Source organism: Hibiscus syriacus, unplaced genomic scaffold (genome assembly GCF_006381635.1).
Source record: "Hibiscus syriacus cultivar Baekdansim isolate YM2019G1 unplaced genomic scaffold, ASM638163v2 tig00111851_pilon, whole genome shotgun sequence".
NCBI classification, from domain to species: domain Eukaryota; kingdom Viridiplantae; phylum Streptophyta; class Magnoliopsida; order Malvales; family Malvaceae; genus Hibiscus; species Hibiscus syriacus.
The window spans coordinates 419,867-436,458 of record NW_024063203.1 but is presented as its reverse complement, the minus strand read 5'-3'; the positions used below and the strand labels follow the sequence as shown (position 1 = coordinate 436,458).

The 16,592-nt window shown below is 38.1% G+C and overlaps 1 pseudogene; it reads right to left on the bottom strand.

The window, feature by feature from the left end:
• LOC120172540 overlaps window positions 1–16,592 on the bottom strand; it is a 28,564-nt pseudogene that overhangs the window by 5,982 nt on the left and 5,990 nt on the right.

Sequence of the window (16,592 nt, the reverse complement as noted above, 5' to 3'; positions counted from 1 at the left end):
AAAACAAACCAGCAAATGAGGCGCAAGAGAAGATGCTAAAGAAAAAGCAATATCAGATGATGAGAAGTTAAAATTCTTTAATGCAGTGACTTCTTTGAAAGTAGCTGATGCCAAAGATATTGCATCTTCAACCACTACGGTTGCAGATGAAAAGATAAAATCAAAGAAACAACCACAAATAAAAAGAAGACAGCTTACATGTTCTCAGTTCCTAACATGTTAATTAACTCATGTATTCCCTCCCTCCATCTCACTTCTTTTAATTCTTTGTTTTATGAACTAAATAGGAGGAAATGACAAGGGAAACTGGTTTTGTGAAGCTATTAGGTCCATATGTAATTCTTTTTTGCTTGAAAATTTCTGCCTTATGAGGAAAAAAAGAAGAAATTTTACCATGTTACGGATTACTAATGCTGAACAAATATCTCTTTACACTCCTCGTATATTAATACAAGCAATAAGCTCACAAAGAGAAGAACTTAAATTCATTACTGGACTTTACAGTCAAACAACATCCTGATCTGCAGGTCATATCCAACTCTTGAAGTATAGTGTCAAGACATTCACATTGAAACTTTCAGCAAATTGAGAAACTAGCAGAAAACTTCAGGTTGGTAACGGCTATAAATGAGCTGCAGAAATTAAGTAACTTCATGAAACACTACAATGCCAGCAGGCATCTTTTTCTCTTTCCTTGTCCTAGGCAAGCATCTCGTTTCAATACTTGCCTGCATGAATTTGATATGAATCAAGAATGGCTGATATTTGATAATAACTAGACATATATTGTCTGATAATTATGGTCAATATGAGCATATAACCACTAGGAAAGGCAAATAACAAAACTTGGAGCTCAAAGCCAAGAAACACAATAGGGATGCCGAATTTTCTAAGGCTAGCATGAACAAAAATGAGAATAAAACATATATCTTCACTATAACTTCACCTTCGGGTATGCATTTCATGAAGAGAAGTAATTGACCAACTATGGACTTTTTCAACATTTCTCACTTCACAGTTGCTTTCCAAACCATCCGTTGTTGTGTTGTTTTCCTTATTATCAACAACAAAATTTAATTTCTTTGTGGTTACCTGAAAAAGGGAGAATAGTTCATATTCTTGATATCATTTTTCTGGCGCTAGATAACAAATACTGAAAGTATAAGAAACAGGTCGCACTAGATTTGCAATTTTACTTTCCATTCATGTTATAGAACACATATAAGATTAATTTCTCTTCTATTTGAAATCTATAGAAAAACTAGAACCTATAGACACCAAGCATGGGGCAGAATGCGAAAGCAAGTGAAATCAGGATTGAATAAAGCTGCATGAAGGCATCCTCAGTGGTCAGACATCTGGCTCTGCCAGTGTGACAAATGTTAATGGCTACTTATGTTATTAATCCCCATAGGTTGAGCTCTTGAGGTGTAGCAAAACTATGCGTATAAGATGAAAAAATGAGTTAGATTGGTAACATAAATAAGGGATATGCCAAATTGCCCAAAAAACGTTACAGAGGAAGTTTGCAATCTAATGATTCTCACTGTAAGATGGGTCCTTCTATTCTTGTATCTCACCATTAATTATATTTTTCAGACAAATGATTAATCTTATGGAGTAATTTGACAGCTTAACTGCATACTTCATTGCATTTAGAATTGGCTTTGCAACTGTAGATTCCTTCCATAGACGATCTAATCCTAACCACCAGTACAGATTGCATGCAGTCCTCGTGTAAAGGCATTTAACAATCATATTCCCTCTAAGTTGATGCACTTTGTCAAAATCCCCAATTTGCTAACATAAAACAAAACACACTTCCCTGAAAATTCCAGAAAATTGTCTGGTTCTTGTCAATAACCAACCGTCTTGGTCCTATTATGAGTTATATGCGAACATATCACCTTAAATAAAGAAAATCTTATCAGAAGCTTCTAGGAATCTGAGTTATATGCAGAACATATCACCTTAAATAAAGAAAATCCTATCAGAAGCTTATGAGAATATGTGCGTCAGAAAGTTATTGTAGTTTTAGCAATCATCTAGGTTTGAAATTTGATGGCACTAAGTGAACAAACTTAGAAAGAAGATTGTTTTTTCTTACTAATAGTTTAGAACCGATATAGAGATGACTAAGAACAAATAAGGAAAAATCCCTAAAATCAGTAACTTCCTAAGAATAGTGACTAAGATTAGATCTATTTTACAAGATAACTCCTAGGACTAAGGTAAGTAATTTGTCCTTAATCTTAGGAATTTCAACACTCCCCCTCAAGCTAGAGTGTAGATATTATCAAATCCAGCTTGCCAATAAGTTCTTCAAACATGTTTCTGCTCAAGCTTTTGGTTAACAAGTCTGCAACTTGTTGCCTAGTAGGTAGGTAGGTGACGCACACTTCTCCTGAGTTAATTTTTTCTTTGATAAAGTGGCGATCTATTTCCATGTTTGGTTACGTGCAATGCTGACAGTTGTCTGGCTGTCACAATGCATCTTTATAGGTCTAGTGTAGGGCACTTTTAGTTCTCCCATTAGTAGTTGTATCCAGATTCCTTCGCATATACTATAGGATAGTGCTCGATACTCTACCTCTGCACTGTTGCGTGCTACAACAAACTGTTTTTTGATTCTCCATGTCACGAGGTTACTCCAAACATAACTACATAACCACTTGTAGAACGTCTATCGTTAACAGACCCTGCCTAGTCTGCGTCAGTGTATACTTCCACACTCCGGTTGGCAATTTTTCTTGAGATGTAGGCCTTTACCAGAAGTCCTTTTAGATACCCTAATAACCTATACGCAACTTCCAGGTGCTTCTCCCTTAGGGCATGCATGTACTGGCTGATAACACTCACACCGAAGAATATATTTGGACGGGTGTGAGATAGGTACTAGGCATTGATATCTCCCCCTGTCGATTTCTTCTCCATCCTTATCAGTTCCCATTTTAAGATTAATTCCATAGGAGTTTCGGCTGGTTTGCAGCCCAACATACCGACTTATGATAGTAGATCAAGAACATACTTTCTTTGGGAGATGGAAATACCTACTTTAGACCTTGATAGCTCCATTCCAAGGAAGTATTTATGATTCCCCAAGTCTTTAAGCTCAAATTCGGTACTAAGAAACTCTTTTAGCCTCTCAATTTTGCTTGAATCACTCCTGTTAATACTATATCGTCCACATAAATAATGAGGATGCAGCATTTTCCACTTTCTGAGTGTTTGTAAAACATGGTGTGGTCGGCCTGCCCTTGAATGTAACTCCTACTAATCATAGCTTTAGCAAATCGGCTGAACCATGCCCTTGAGATTGCTTCAACCCATATAAGGATTTCTTCAACTTACACACTTGACCCTTGCTTTCTTCAAACCCAGGTGGGAAATCCATGTACACTTCCTCATTTATTTCTCCATTGAGGAATGCATTTTTTTACATCCAATTGAGTCAAGGGTCAATCCAAGTTGACAACTAGGATAGAAGAGCTCGAATGGTGTTTAGCTTGGTAACCGTGCAAACGTCTCGTCATAGTCAAGGTCATAGGTTTGAGTAAAGCCTTTAGCCACAAGCCGAGCCTTGTGTCAGTTAATACTGCATCGAGTTAAATTTTGTAGCAAAGATCCATTTGCATCCTATTTCCTTCTTCCACTAGGTAGATCCGAGACTTCCCAAGTTTTATTGCTTTGAGAGCCTTCATTACTTCCATCACAGCTTGCCTCCACTTAGTTGATTTAAGAGCCTCTTCTATATTTTCTTTGGAGTTTCTACAGAATCAACATTAGACACAAAAGCTTTGTAAGACTTAGATAATTTCCATAGGACACAAATCGAGAAATAGGGTGTTGTGTGCAGCTCCGTGTACCCTTTCGAACTGCAATTGGAAGATAGATGGATAGTGATGGAGGTGAGACTTCTATTTCAGAACAGTCCCGTGGGGATGAATTGGCACTGCTGTATCAGTTTCAGGAGAATGACGCCGACGAGAGTAAACCCGAAGTTCTGGAGCTTGTTCTTGTTGTCTTCCTGGATCAATTGGTTGTTACTCTTCGATAGTGTGATTAATTGTGCTAATTTCTTGTTGCACAGGGGAACAGTGTCTAAATCTAGGATACAATGGCACCCTGTTTATTAGGCTTGGTTGTGATAGTAGTGGTTGGATCATGAGATAAAATGAGAAGGGTATTAAGGGTCCCATCTTCATTGAGAGTCTCCCCTTGAAGATGAGATGCTGCAAAGTATGGTTCATTCTCAAAAAGGTGACATCCCGATAGATAAACATTTGGTGCAAGGTTGGCGACTAACACTTACACCTTTTTGTGTGGGGGAATAGCCAATGAAGACGCAGGTGTGGGCTCGAGGGTCAAGTTTGGATTGATTGTGTTGATGATTATGGAAAAAAGCTTTGCAGCCGAATATTTTGTTGGAAGGTTGGGAACACGAATAGGGGAAATGCCTTTGAAGGGTATTTAGAGGTGTTGGAAGTTTAGGACCTTTGATGGTAGTCGGTCTATAAGATGCGGGCAATAAGGACAACCTCTCCCACAAGTATTTTGGGACACCCATGGTGAACATTAGTGCTCGAGCCACATCAAGGAGATATCGTTTTTTTCTCGGAGATCCCGTTTTCTTGAGAGGTGTCAGGACAAGAGCTTTGGTGTATGATACCTTGGTCAAAAAGGTAAGGACTTAGAACAAAGTTAAAATATTCTCTCCTATTATCCATGCGGAGAGTATGTATGGCAGAGTTAAATTGTGTTCGAACCATTGAGTGAAAATTTTAGAATATTTTGGGTGTTTCAGATTTTTCTTTGAGAATGTAGACCCAACAAACCCTTTTGTGGTCATCAATGAAAGTTATAAACCACCTAGCCCCTGTAACATTCTTCACTCGGCTAGCTTTCCCATAGGTAACTGTGATTAATGAAAATAGTTGGGACTGAATATAAGATTTTAATGGGTATGGTACATGGGTATGTCTGGATAATTGGCAAACTTCACACTTCAAGGAATATAAATAACAGTGGAAGATATTTCTTCAAATACAAGTCCATCATCAACTTTAGCAATACCAGTCATCCTCCCCGATTTTGACAAAACGTGTAATCCTTGTTTACTGATTGAAAGTAAATTGCAGGACAAGTTTGGGATATGTAGGATTTTATCAAGAGAAAAATTCTCTGTTAGTTGTACTTTCCCACTCCAACCACTAGTGAGTAAGAGCCATCAGCTATGCAGATTCGACTGATCATGACAGGGCGTATAGGTGTGAACAAGGAGGAGTAACCAGTCATGTGATCGGAAGCACCCGAATCGAGTATCTAAGGATGGTTGTTAGATTCAAAGACAATGTTGAGGGCAATACCTTGGGTGGCTAAAGATCCATGAGCAATAGAAGTACAAGCAACTTATGGAGAGTCTCAAGTTGGGTTTTCGTTAGACGAACATCGAGAGAATAATCTACAACAGTGGAGTGTTAGAGGACATCAGTACAGTCTTGTCCTCCTTCTGGTTTTTCCAGGATAACCATGGAGTTTGAAACACTTTTTCCTAGTATGACCAACACGATTGTAGTGGTTACATCATGGCCTGGTTGATCTAGAATCATTTCCAGCATGGGCTTTTGGTTGAGGGGCTTTTGTGGATGAGGGCAGATTTTTCTGTAGGACAATAACCACTAGTTGTCACAGGTTTATGTTCCTTTGAGTCTCATCAAGGTGACGTTTTCTTTCTAACTTCTGCAAATGCTTCATCGATGGTTGGTAGAGGGGTTCTACCCAGAATTCGTCCACGGACCTCATTTAACTCATGGTTTAGTCTTGCTAGGAACTCATAGAGAGTTCATTGTTGAGGTTAGTCATAAATTTGGTGTGTTCCATGCGTACCCCAGTCTGCCTCGTAGTTACGGGTGTAAATGAGACGAGACAGATCGCGAGCTACTCGAGATCGACTCAATCAAGGCTCGATAAATACTCAGATCGAATGGACTCGACTCGAGTTCTTAACGAGCCGAAACGAGCTACTTGATATTCGACTTGAAAAGCTCGTGAGCAGCTCGAAATAATATATACGATTTTATTTTTAAAAAATAAATTATTAATAATATTATATTATGTATTGATTTTTTTTTTAAAAATACAATAAGATTTCATGTATTTAAGGTTCATGTTCGAGGCTTCAATCGAGTTAAGTTTAAGAATTTTTTTTCATTCGAGCTTTTTCGAGCTGCTCACGAGCTTCAGTTCAGGATTTCGAGTTCGAGAGCTTGAAAATTTTAAGCTCGCGAGTCTTCGAGTCGAGCTCCATTTCAGAGTTTCGAGTCGAGCTCAGCAATACTCGAGCTCGACTCGACTCGTTTACACCCCAACTCGTAGTATATATCCATCTCCTGCCACAAAATTTTCAGATTGTTGTAGTAGTGAGTTACTTCGAGTGTTCCTTGTCGGATATCCTTTAACTTCAGCTTGATCTCAAATACTTGGGAGGCGTTTCTAAGATCCGAGTAGTAGTTTTCTTTGATTGCATCCCACATGTCTTTTGCAGTCTTGAAGAAGAGATAGGTCAACTTATATGGGACTTCTATTGAACTAATTAGTCCCGCCATTACAATCGAGTTGTTGAGTTCCCAAGTGGCATAAGACGGGTCTGTTGTGGCTGTCGTGGAATTTCTCCATTGATTTACCCTAATTTGTCACGACCACGAATCACCATAATGACCGATTGAGACCATTGCAAGAAGTTTTTTCCATCTAGTTGATGATTGGTGATTATAAGGGAGGAATTAAGGTCACCTTGAGTGGTTCCTGATTAATATTCCGAGTCATTTGTGAGGTCTCAGTTTCAGATAGAGTTTCACCAATATATCCCATGGGAAAAGGATTAAACCGAAGAGACAAGAAGGATTAAATGGGAGGGAAAAAAGAGGAGAGATTAGAGACGAAAGGAACAGGATCAAATGATTCCTAAAGCTCTAATGCCATGAACAAACTTAGAAAGAAGATTGCTATTTCTTACTAATTAGTTTACAGTCTACATAGAGATGACTAAGAACAATAAGGAAACAATCCCTAAAAATCAGTAACTTCCCTAAGAATCAATGACTAAGAATAGATCTATTTTACAAGGTAACTCCTAGGACTAAGGTAAGTAATTTGTCCTTAATCTTAGGAATTCCAACACTAAGTTTAAGAACATCACAATAAAAGAATATTAAGCCCACTGTAAAGCAAATTTATCACTTACTTGAAAGGTTCCTTTTATAATCTTCAGCAGCTGAACCATGGATGAAGGAAGTTCAAACACAATTCTCTCACCTTCACTAGAAGAATATCCGGGATTAACTGCTGATAAACTTTGGACCATGTCTTGTTCACTGGAAAATGTAGAATCAGTAGATTCTACTATTTTGTGAAAGGGTTTCCCAGATATTCCATAAATCCTTGGCTGATCTTTGCCACCTCGGTCATTTTCATATCCTCCGTTGTCTACATTATCAAGTTCTGGATGTTCATAATTTTCATTCACTAAATCAGTTGAGATTGTATCTGCTGCCAGAATAGGAACATTAGATGAGCGTATGATATCTTGTATATTGTTTTTATCACTACTTCGATCTTCAAAATTGGCAGCAGCAGCGAAATGAGCATTCCCTGAGTAATTCCTTCTCAAGTATGGTCTCATTCTAGAAGAAGTCTCCATAAACCCTAGCTTCCAGAAAATCTATGCATTCCATACAAAGGAAAGAAAAATGCCAGACAAGGGGAGAAGAAACAAAATCAGTTATCTAGAAACATATACTTTTTTCTCTTAAGGAGTAAAGAGAAGTCTAAACTTACGCGTGCTTGATTAGAAAATTTGTCCCCTGATGGTCCAAAGAGACATTTCATCTCTACCAGGTAATAGATAAGCTTGCGCCATGCTCGAGTCCAGTGAATAGTCGGTGTCGTGCAACTAGATCAACTTGTGTACGCCTGTCAATCTGGAAAGATAAAGTAGATAATTCATTTACAAACTTTTATTGTAGCCTAAAAATGCAATGACAATCATGATAGCTAGAAGTAATCAACCTCTGATCGCTGCATGTTTCTTGCTAAAGCAAAACTCGCAACAAGGACTGCAATAAATTTATAGGATAAAGCATTAAAATCTTTCCCATAGACTGATTTTGTATTAACAGGTTGCAAACATTCCATCCAAGCAACTCCCATGGCTTCAAAGTCATTCCTTTTCACACGCTCCATATCACTAGCATTCCTCCTGTGCAGAAGTAGCCAATGCAACAGCACTGAGACCTCTCCCAGACCAACCTTTGCATTGCGTTCAAGATCACGTGCGGCTGCCAAGGCAGCAGCTTGTGTAGCAGCCTTGTCGTTTGGAAAAGATTGTAATTTGTTAGGCACCGTAGGAGGTTTCTGAAAGCTTGAAAAAGTATGCAGCTTAGTTTTTTACGCTCAAGAAATGAGGATTCACGTTTAAGCGGCATGGATGTTGGAGGATCTGGAGTTTCTGCCCCACTAGCACCAGCAGCGATCATTGCCAATGCCATTGCAGCTGGTGGAGATGCAAAAGCAGCAGCCCAATCTGGAGAGATCATTTCAAGAGCTGTCTGAAGGAAAGAAAAAAAGGACAATTGAAGAATCTCAAACAAAGCACCAACAAGAAAAAATGGGAAGAATTAAAACAATGTAGAATGAGGACAACAACCAACTCTAAAAAAAATTAGAAAAGAAATTGTGGCGCCTTGAACATATTCATGCAAAACAGTGTAAGAATGCATGTCCAGTTGTCCACAAATTGAATTGTCGGCACTAGGAAAGACAATATTGACACCTTACACGAAACATCATTTTAAGAAAGAATCTGAATAATAATGATCTGTAGTAACCTCTACTGGCGGTGCATCAGCTGTCAATATAGGATTACCGACAGTAAGAGGATTCAAACCATCAGCGGTAGCAAGTTCATGGATCCCTGCCAAAAGTGGTCGCCATCTCCTCAAAATAGCAATAAATGGTGGTATGATGACTTCAAGATACCGTTTACGAAGAGGCTTTCTGTCTCTCCCAACAGCATGCCATACCTGCAGCATATGTCACAATTAAATTAATTCAGAATATCAATCAACAACCTAGATAACCATAGTAGTGTAAGAAGGAAGAAACAAAAGTGAATGTTCTGTTACAATATCATAATAGAATGAATATGATAATAGTAGAGAACCAAGCAAAGAGAAGACAACATATTGCTGTACCACTAAAAGTTGATAAAGAGGAATTAAACCTTAAAAACTAATCAAATAAATAATTTGTTTCTATTTCATACTAAGTAGTTCACGTAGAACTAACCTCGGAATAGAGAACACAGGATGCTACTAAAACTCTTTGTCTCTTCGAATCAGAAATTGGCATGTTCATAATAGGAGAAAGCACACTGCAAATAATTAAATTATAAGCTCTAAAATCTCCTTGTATATGAATAGTGAAAATGAGGTGAAAACAAGACCATTTAAGCTACACAGTGCAGAAAGCACCAAACATATTTGTTACAACATGCTTGTGCATGTTAGGATGAAGAAAAGTATAGAACGTGAGCACATTATTGCAGGAAGGAGACAGAGCAGACACTTTAGCGGATAGATAAGAATACTTATGTGTGGTGTGTTGATCATTAGGAGAAGCTTCTACTTATTTACCTCCACAACAACTCTGACTCTGGTTTTCTCGCCGCAATCCCATCGCTGTTTACTAAGGACAATACATGGTCTCCTTGGGGAGACAAGGCTTCCGGCATTCCATCTTCTATGCCCTCATTCCTCGTGACCATATTGTCTTCTCCATTATCGTCTTCCCATTGAAAGAAGTACCATGCGAAGCATACATAAAAATGGTTGGTCACTGTCCACTAACTGGTAAAGTGCTGCCATTCCTCCCATCCCAGTACCGGACCCACCACCTATACCAAGACCGCCACCAAGTCCAGAATCATCTAGCAATAAAGCTTGGAGCATTCTTATAGACTTCTTCACTAGAGGCAGTTCAACCCAGTTTCCCTCTGCATCCTTTTGTAAAGCAGCATTCCACAACTCCCATCCACTGCCACCAGCACCAAACTCAGCAGTCTTCAAAGGAAAACCAACACCATACCATAAGCGGCTCCTGTATTTCCAGCCCTCAGCTATATCCATAGCACAACTCCCATATGACACAAAAGCAGAAGAGACAGAGTCATAAGGCTCAGCTGCAGCAGCAGCAGTGAGCCGTTCCATCGCTTTTGCAGAAATCTGTCCGTTTGCATCAGCCATTGAAGCAAGAACCTAGTTTGGAAACAGAAAATGGAAGGGGAAATAACAAATATTAGAACAAGGTATAGTGGAAAGAAAGTCAAAGCAATGTTCATAAAAGTTAATAATTACAATCAGGACTAAGATTGTCGCATGTCCATGCTATAGGTTAGAAACCCAGGAAGACCTTCTGGCTAATAAGGAAATATTAGAAGATGAAGCAGTTTAACAGATGAGAACTACATAAAGACATAAATCATTGAGCAATGTTCATAAAAGTTAATAATTACAATCAGGACTAAGATTTGTCGCATGTCCATGCTATAGGTTAGAACCCAGGAAGACCTTCTGGCTAATAAGGAAATATTAGAAGATGAAGCAGTTTAACAGATGAACTACAAAGACATAAATCATTGAACTATGAAATTCCATGCATGCATAGACAATTTTCTTTAAGATAATAGTGCACGTACATCAAGAGGAGTCCACCAGAATTTCCAGAAGCGCAGTCATCTGAAGCTTCTGATGATTCTCCACCAATTGATGCGTGGATTTTGAGTAAGTATATCGGGGAGATATAGAGAGCGGAGACATTATACTGTTCAGCTTGCGTGATGCACAAGAAAGTTTACTTGTAGCCGTAAATGATTCAACAAAGCATTAAAAATGACAATTGCATTCTCAACCAAAACACAGAAAGCTGTGCAGCGTTATCTGCTTGTGCCTTGGCTTCCATAGGGGATAAACCTTCTGCTGCTACCCCCAGCAGCAGCTGCAGCAACAACATGAGTCTGATACAGAAGAATAGGTTAGTGCAGGAATACTGCAATTTTTCCTCTAGTGGTGAGACTAATGCTAACCATAAAGAAAGCATCACCAGCAGCAGAAATAAGAGAAAGCAGCTAGTGGTGAGAACAGTAAAATAACAGAAGGTCAACAAAATTCCAATAGAATTTACTTAAAGATTATCTCTAACTCAACATAGATATATCATATGCTAGTAAAATATGTTAATTCGTACAAAATAGAAGCCTTCATTTGCATCAAACTATAACTGTTAATGACCAAATCTTGCCTGAGCTTGTAGTTCTCTGGCGGCAAAGTCCAGCAACCCACCCAAGAGCCTTCTCTTGAATATTGGCAAATACTCTTCACGCCTTCAGAAACAACCACAAGGAAATAAAAATAAACTAATGCTTACTCATTCATCCAAAAAAATATATTACAGATAAGCTTTCCAAATAAACAGAACTGTTGCCATGAGTTTCGAATAAAAATGAGGTACTCTTTCCCCCCTTCCGCTACCTATGGCTACCCGTGAATAAAAATGAGACCTCCAATTTCTTATAAAAAAAATTATAGACTTATTCAAAAAACTTTAGAAAATTAGAAAATGGTCAAAGAATAGCTTCAGAGATCTTTCGGGCAGAATAAATAATCTGGAAAAATCAGTCCATGAAATGGAATTAGCAGCGCAGCAAGGTTCTCCTTCAGTCACTACAATTACTGGCGAAGAAGAAGGGGAATTGTGGGAAATATATAAAAAAGATGAATTAATATGGTTCAAAAATCGAGGGTTAAGTGGACTTAGAAGGGGATATGAACTCTCGATTTTTCCATCAGATTGCTACAAATAGGGGGAGAGTGAATTGTATTAAGTCATTGAGGTGAAAGATAGGATAGTGTCAGAACCGGGTATTTTTAAAAATGTGTGGCGGATTTCTTTAAAGAAGCCTTTAATCATAAAATAACTTTTGGTAGAGTTTGAAAAGTGATATAATGAATTTTTTGTTGTTTCTTTAGGGGACAGGCGTGGGATAAGGAGTGAATCATTCTTTTTTAACCATTATTCTCAAGAAGATTAATCCAGAATGTTTAGAAGATTATAGGCCTATCAATCTGGGGGCTGTACAAAATTCTATCAAAGGTTTTTATCAAGAAGGTTACGGTCTGTATGGATGGGCTCATCGATCAAACACAATTTGCATTCATACCAGGGAGGCAATCATGGATGTATGTTTAGTGAGAATGAAGTCATTGAATTTTGGAGAAGAAGGGGTTGAAGGTGTCGTTTTTAAGGTGGATTCAAGAAAGCGTACAATTCGTTGGATTAGGGGATATAAAATTATGAATCGTATGGGCTTTGGAAGGAATGGTGTTGTGGATTGAGCTATTTCTTTCATCAGCATCATTTCTGTTCTGGTTAATGGGTCTCCCACAAAAGGTTTAAGATTTCGAAAGGGTCTCGCCAGGGTGTTCTTATCACCGTTACTTTTAATTAATATTGGTGAGTTGTTGAATCTTTTGTTAACTAAAGCGGTGAGCGTGGGGCTGTTCAGAGGGTTTGAGATTATTATCAGGGGCGCTCTCTAATGCTTTCACACTTGCATTTGCTGACAATTAATCATTTTTTTGCAACGCCTCTTTTGGGGAACTGAGGAATATTAGTCGATTTTGTCGGTCTTTGAATTAATGGCTGGTTTGCAATTGAATATGACTAAGAGCAAGATTTTGGTATTAATATGGAGAATGATAATATAGGGTGGGTCAGTTCATTGGGTTGTTTGGTGGTATGTTTCTGGCAGATTATTTAGGGATTCCACTTGGGGCAAAAGGAACTTAGTTTGTATTTGGGATCCTGTTATTCAAAGGTTCCAAAAGAAGTTAGCAGGTTGGAAGGTGGAGACATTATCGCTAGCAGAAGGGTTGTTTTGATTAATTTGTTTTAAGCTTTCTACCAATTTACTTCATGTCTTTATTCATTTCCTTCTTGCGTTCTAAAGAAGCTAAATACTATTATGGCGTGATTCCTTTGGGGGGTCGTCTGTCAGAAAGCTGTCCATTGAGTAAAGTGGGATTCGGTGTGCAGACCAAAGGATATGGGAGGCCTGGGAATAGCTAATTTGGATATGATGAATAGAGCACTTTTGGGGAAGTGGATGTGAAAGTTTGTTTCAGAAAAAGAATCACTGTGGAAAAAGGTCATATGCCTTGTCAATAATCTTGACAAATTGATTTCCACGAGAGCTTCTTGGATATGGAAAGGGATAGTGAAGAGTTGCTTCGCTTTTGATGATTTTTGTGCTTGTTTTAAGGATAATACTCATGTCAGGGTTGATAATGGGGAATCTTTTTTCGTTTGGCATGATACGTGGTTAGATGGTGTGCCTTGAAAGATCGATTTACAATATTGTTTATCCTCTCGACCAACAATGAAGGGAGAATTGCTGATTTTAGGTTAAGGCTTGTCGAGTTGGTGTTGGGATATTCAGATGAGGAGGAATTTGGCAGATTGGGAGATGAAGCAGTTTGATTCACTTGAATTCGTGTTAGGCAATTTTCAACCTTCGAGCAAACTGATGATAGTTATGTTTGGATTGGACAGGGCGATGGTTGTTTCTCGGTGAAATCGTGCAGGCTTACGTTTGATAGGTCTGAAGTTAACTCTTTCTGGTCATAATCTGTGTGGCTAGGGTGGCACCTCCTCGAGTGGAGTCCTTCGTGTGGCAGGTGGCTTATAAAGGTGGTTGTTAAAGTCGAGTTAGTTAAGCGTGGGTTAAGGGGATCGAGGATCATATGTGTCCTTTGTGCGGAGGTTTTTCAGAATCTGTTACTCACTTGTGTTTCCTGCACTGTTTCTTGGGGTATTTGGACGGGGTTCTTGAGTATGTGGAACCTCTTTCGCGGTTCCAGAGAGCCCGATTGCGTTACTCTCGGCTTGGTATGGGTTGGTCTCGTTTCAATTTTGTTGTCGGTTTGGAAGCAAAGAAATGAAATGGTTTTCAATAAAGGGAAACTTGATCGTGTTCAACTCTTTTTTGGTGAGATACAGAGTGGCAACTTAGTTTTCGGCAAAGTTTCAAAATCATTCGATTCCTTTTGATAGTCTAGTGGGAGATCTTACGTTAGCGGATTCCTTTCAAGGGTCAAGGAAGCTTAATTCGGTTCATGAAGGATGGTGTCCTCCTCCTCATGCTTTCTTAAGGTAATATGGATGGGGCTATGGATAGTTCTTGGCAAAGGGCGGTATAGGTGGATTGCTTCGGGATGAAGGGTATCATGATGGATTCGTTTTCAGAGAAAGTTGACTTGGGCCCTCCATTTTGGCTGAATTGATGGCGATCAAGAGGGTCTGTAGCTATTTTGGACTTGGAGTGGGCTTCTAGGGGAAGGCTAATTTTAGAATCTTATTGTCGAGTGGCTCTTGAATGGATTACAAATCTAGCTTCTTGTACTCCTTTGTTTAAAGATGTGGTGAATGATATTGCTAAATTAGTGTTAAAGAGGGGAGTGGTCATTAGGCGTATTTACATAGGTGTCAATCATAAGGCAGATTTGCCAAGTTGGGTATTGGATAGGATTGACGAGGGGTAATATGTAGGTTTTGGTTGGTAGTTTGTATTGGGTTTTGTTGTTTGTGGTTGGAGTATGATTGTAATTGGTCTATGTAATGATGTTGTATCTGTTTTTTTAGCAATAAAATTATTGGCACTCTTTTCTTCCATCTAATGTCTGCTGATCTATCTTTGTAGATCGGCGGTTATGATGGGAATTTTTAACGAGGCCATCTTTCTATAAAAAAACATATTTAAGAGGGCTCCATTAAGCACATTCTGCATAACAATCAGAGCCAATATTAAATAAATCACTTTAGCCTTGTGGCTATCTAATAGCCTAGCAAATTTATTGAATACACCAAGTGTGTTGTGCAGTACATGATGTATCAGATTTTTAAGCAATAATCAGAAAAGGAAGAAAATTAAGGTTCCGTTTGGTTTGAGGAAACAAAGGCCATTTTCGTTTTTATTTTCTTATAAAATGGAAAACACTAAAGAAAACATGTTTGATTAAATTTTTGAAAACGTTGTTTAGAAAATGAAAACATGTGAACATTAGAAACAATGAAAGGTTTTTTTCAATATTTTCACTAAAAATGTTCTGTAAAATTGAAAAAGTTGAAAACATGGGATTTTTAACTTAATGTATTGACCCGGTTTCAAATCCGCGTAAAATTATTTTTTAAATCATTTTTAAATATTAAAATTTGTGACCCAAGTTCGAACACCAACAACTGTAGGGTATTTGAGAAGATGTGCACATTCTGCATAGCACTCCAGGGAAAAGGAAATTATGTTTAGCCAAGCACAAATGACAACAGGGTATTTTTGGAGACAATTACAGCAATAAAACATGGAACAGGACTCAGTAGTGGTAATACCTAATTCTCTGATCACGAGTGTTTGATCCACCCACAATAGAGAGCCATTCTGCACAATGAATTGTAGCTTCAATATCCTGTAAATTAGAATCAACAACCAGAAAATAAATGGAACTGAAATGCTTAAATTAAGGAGGAGAAATGTATAATGTAAGATACGGTAGAGTGGAAAAATGGATAAAGAAAACCTTCCATCCATCCTTATGCCGCATAGAATGCTCCAAAGTAATAATCAGAAATTGTGTATGAGGTCCTCTATGTCACCAAAGTTTACTGAATTTGACTGTTTTCTTTCATCCATCTGCAAAATGAAGTAACAAGGTGCAATACTTGATACAAGGAGTATAGTATATTCACATTTACCCATCAAGGTCAACACTAGTTAGAAACCTCGATAATGTTAAGCCTAAATGCTAAGTGATGTTATCCATGATATCTATTAAGTATAGGGTTTCTTGTGGTCTTATATTAAAGTTGGGTCCCTTATATTCATTTTTTTATAAGAAATTAAGCCTCGTTAAAACCCCCTTTAATAACCCCTAGTGAGGTTGATGACCCCAGGTGATGTTGTCCAGGGAGTCTTAAGGGATGTAATCCACATCTATTAAGTATTGGGTTTCCTGTGGTCTTATATTAAAGTGGGCCCCTCCACCTTTAGTCACTTGGTTTTAGAGTATATGCTTTAACACTAAACACACTATCTAACAGATTTATCTGCAATGGAACATCAAAGACAAGGGAAAGAAGCACGGACTTAGTGAAAAGTTGAAGTCGGAAAGAGTTACCTCATAGTTATAGATAAGAACCTCTAGTGTCCACTCAGGCCATTCCTCCATTTTTGTTAGACTAATTCTATTTTCTGGATGACTGCAAGCCAAAAATAGAAGATCCTGAACAGAAATAAATAGCTCAGAAACTATAAAACAAAATCAGAAAAAGTTGTATTAAGGAAAACTAAGTTGAATTCAGGATGAGAAAAGCTAGGCACAAAGAGAAATCAACAACCGTTGAAAATTATGTTTTGTTCTGCTAAGTATATAATAATTTAAAGTTAATTTTCTATTACTAACCTTAAACTCTAAACTGAAATCTGC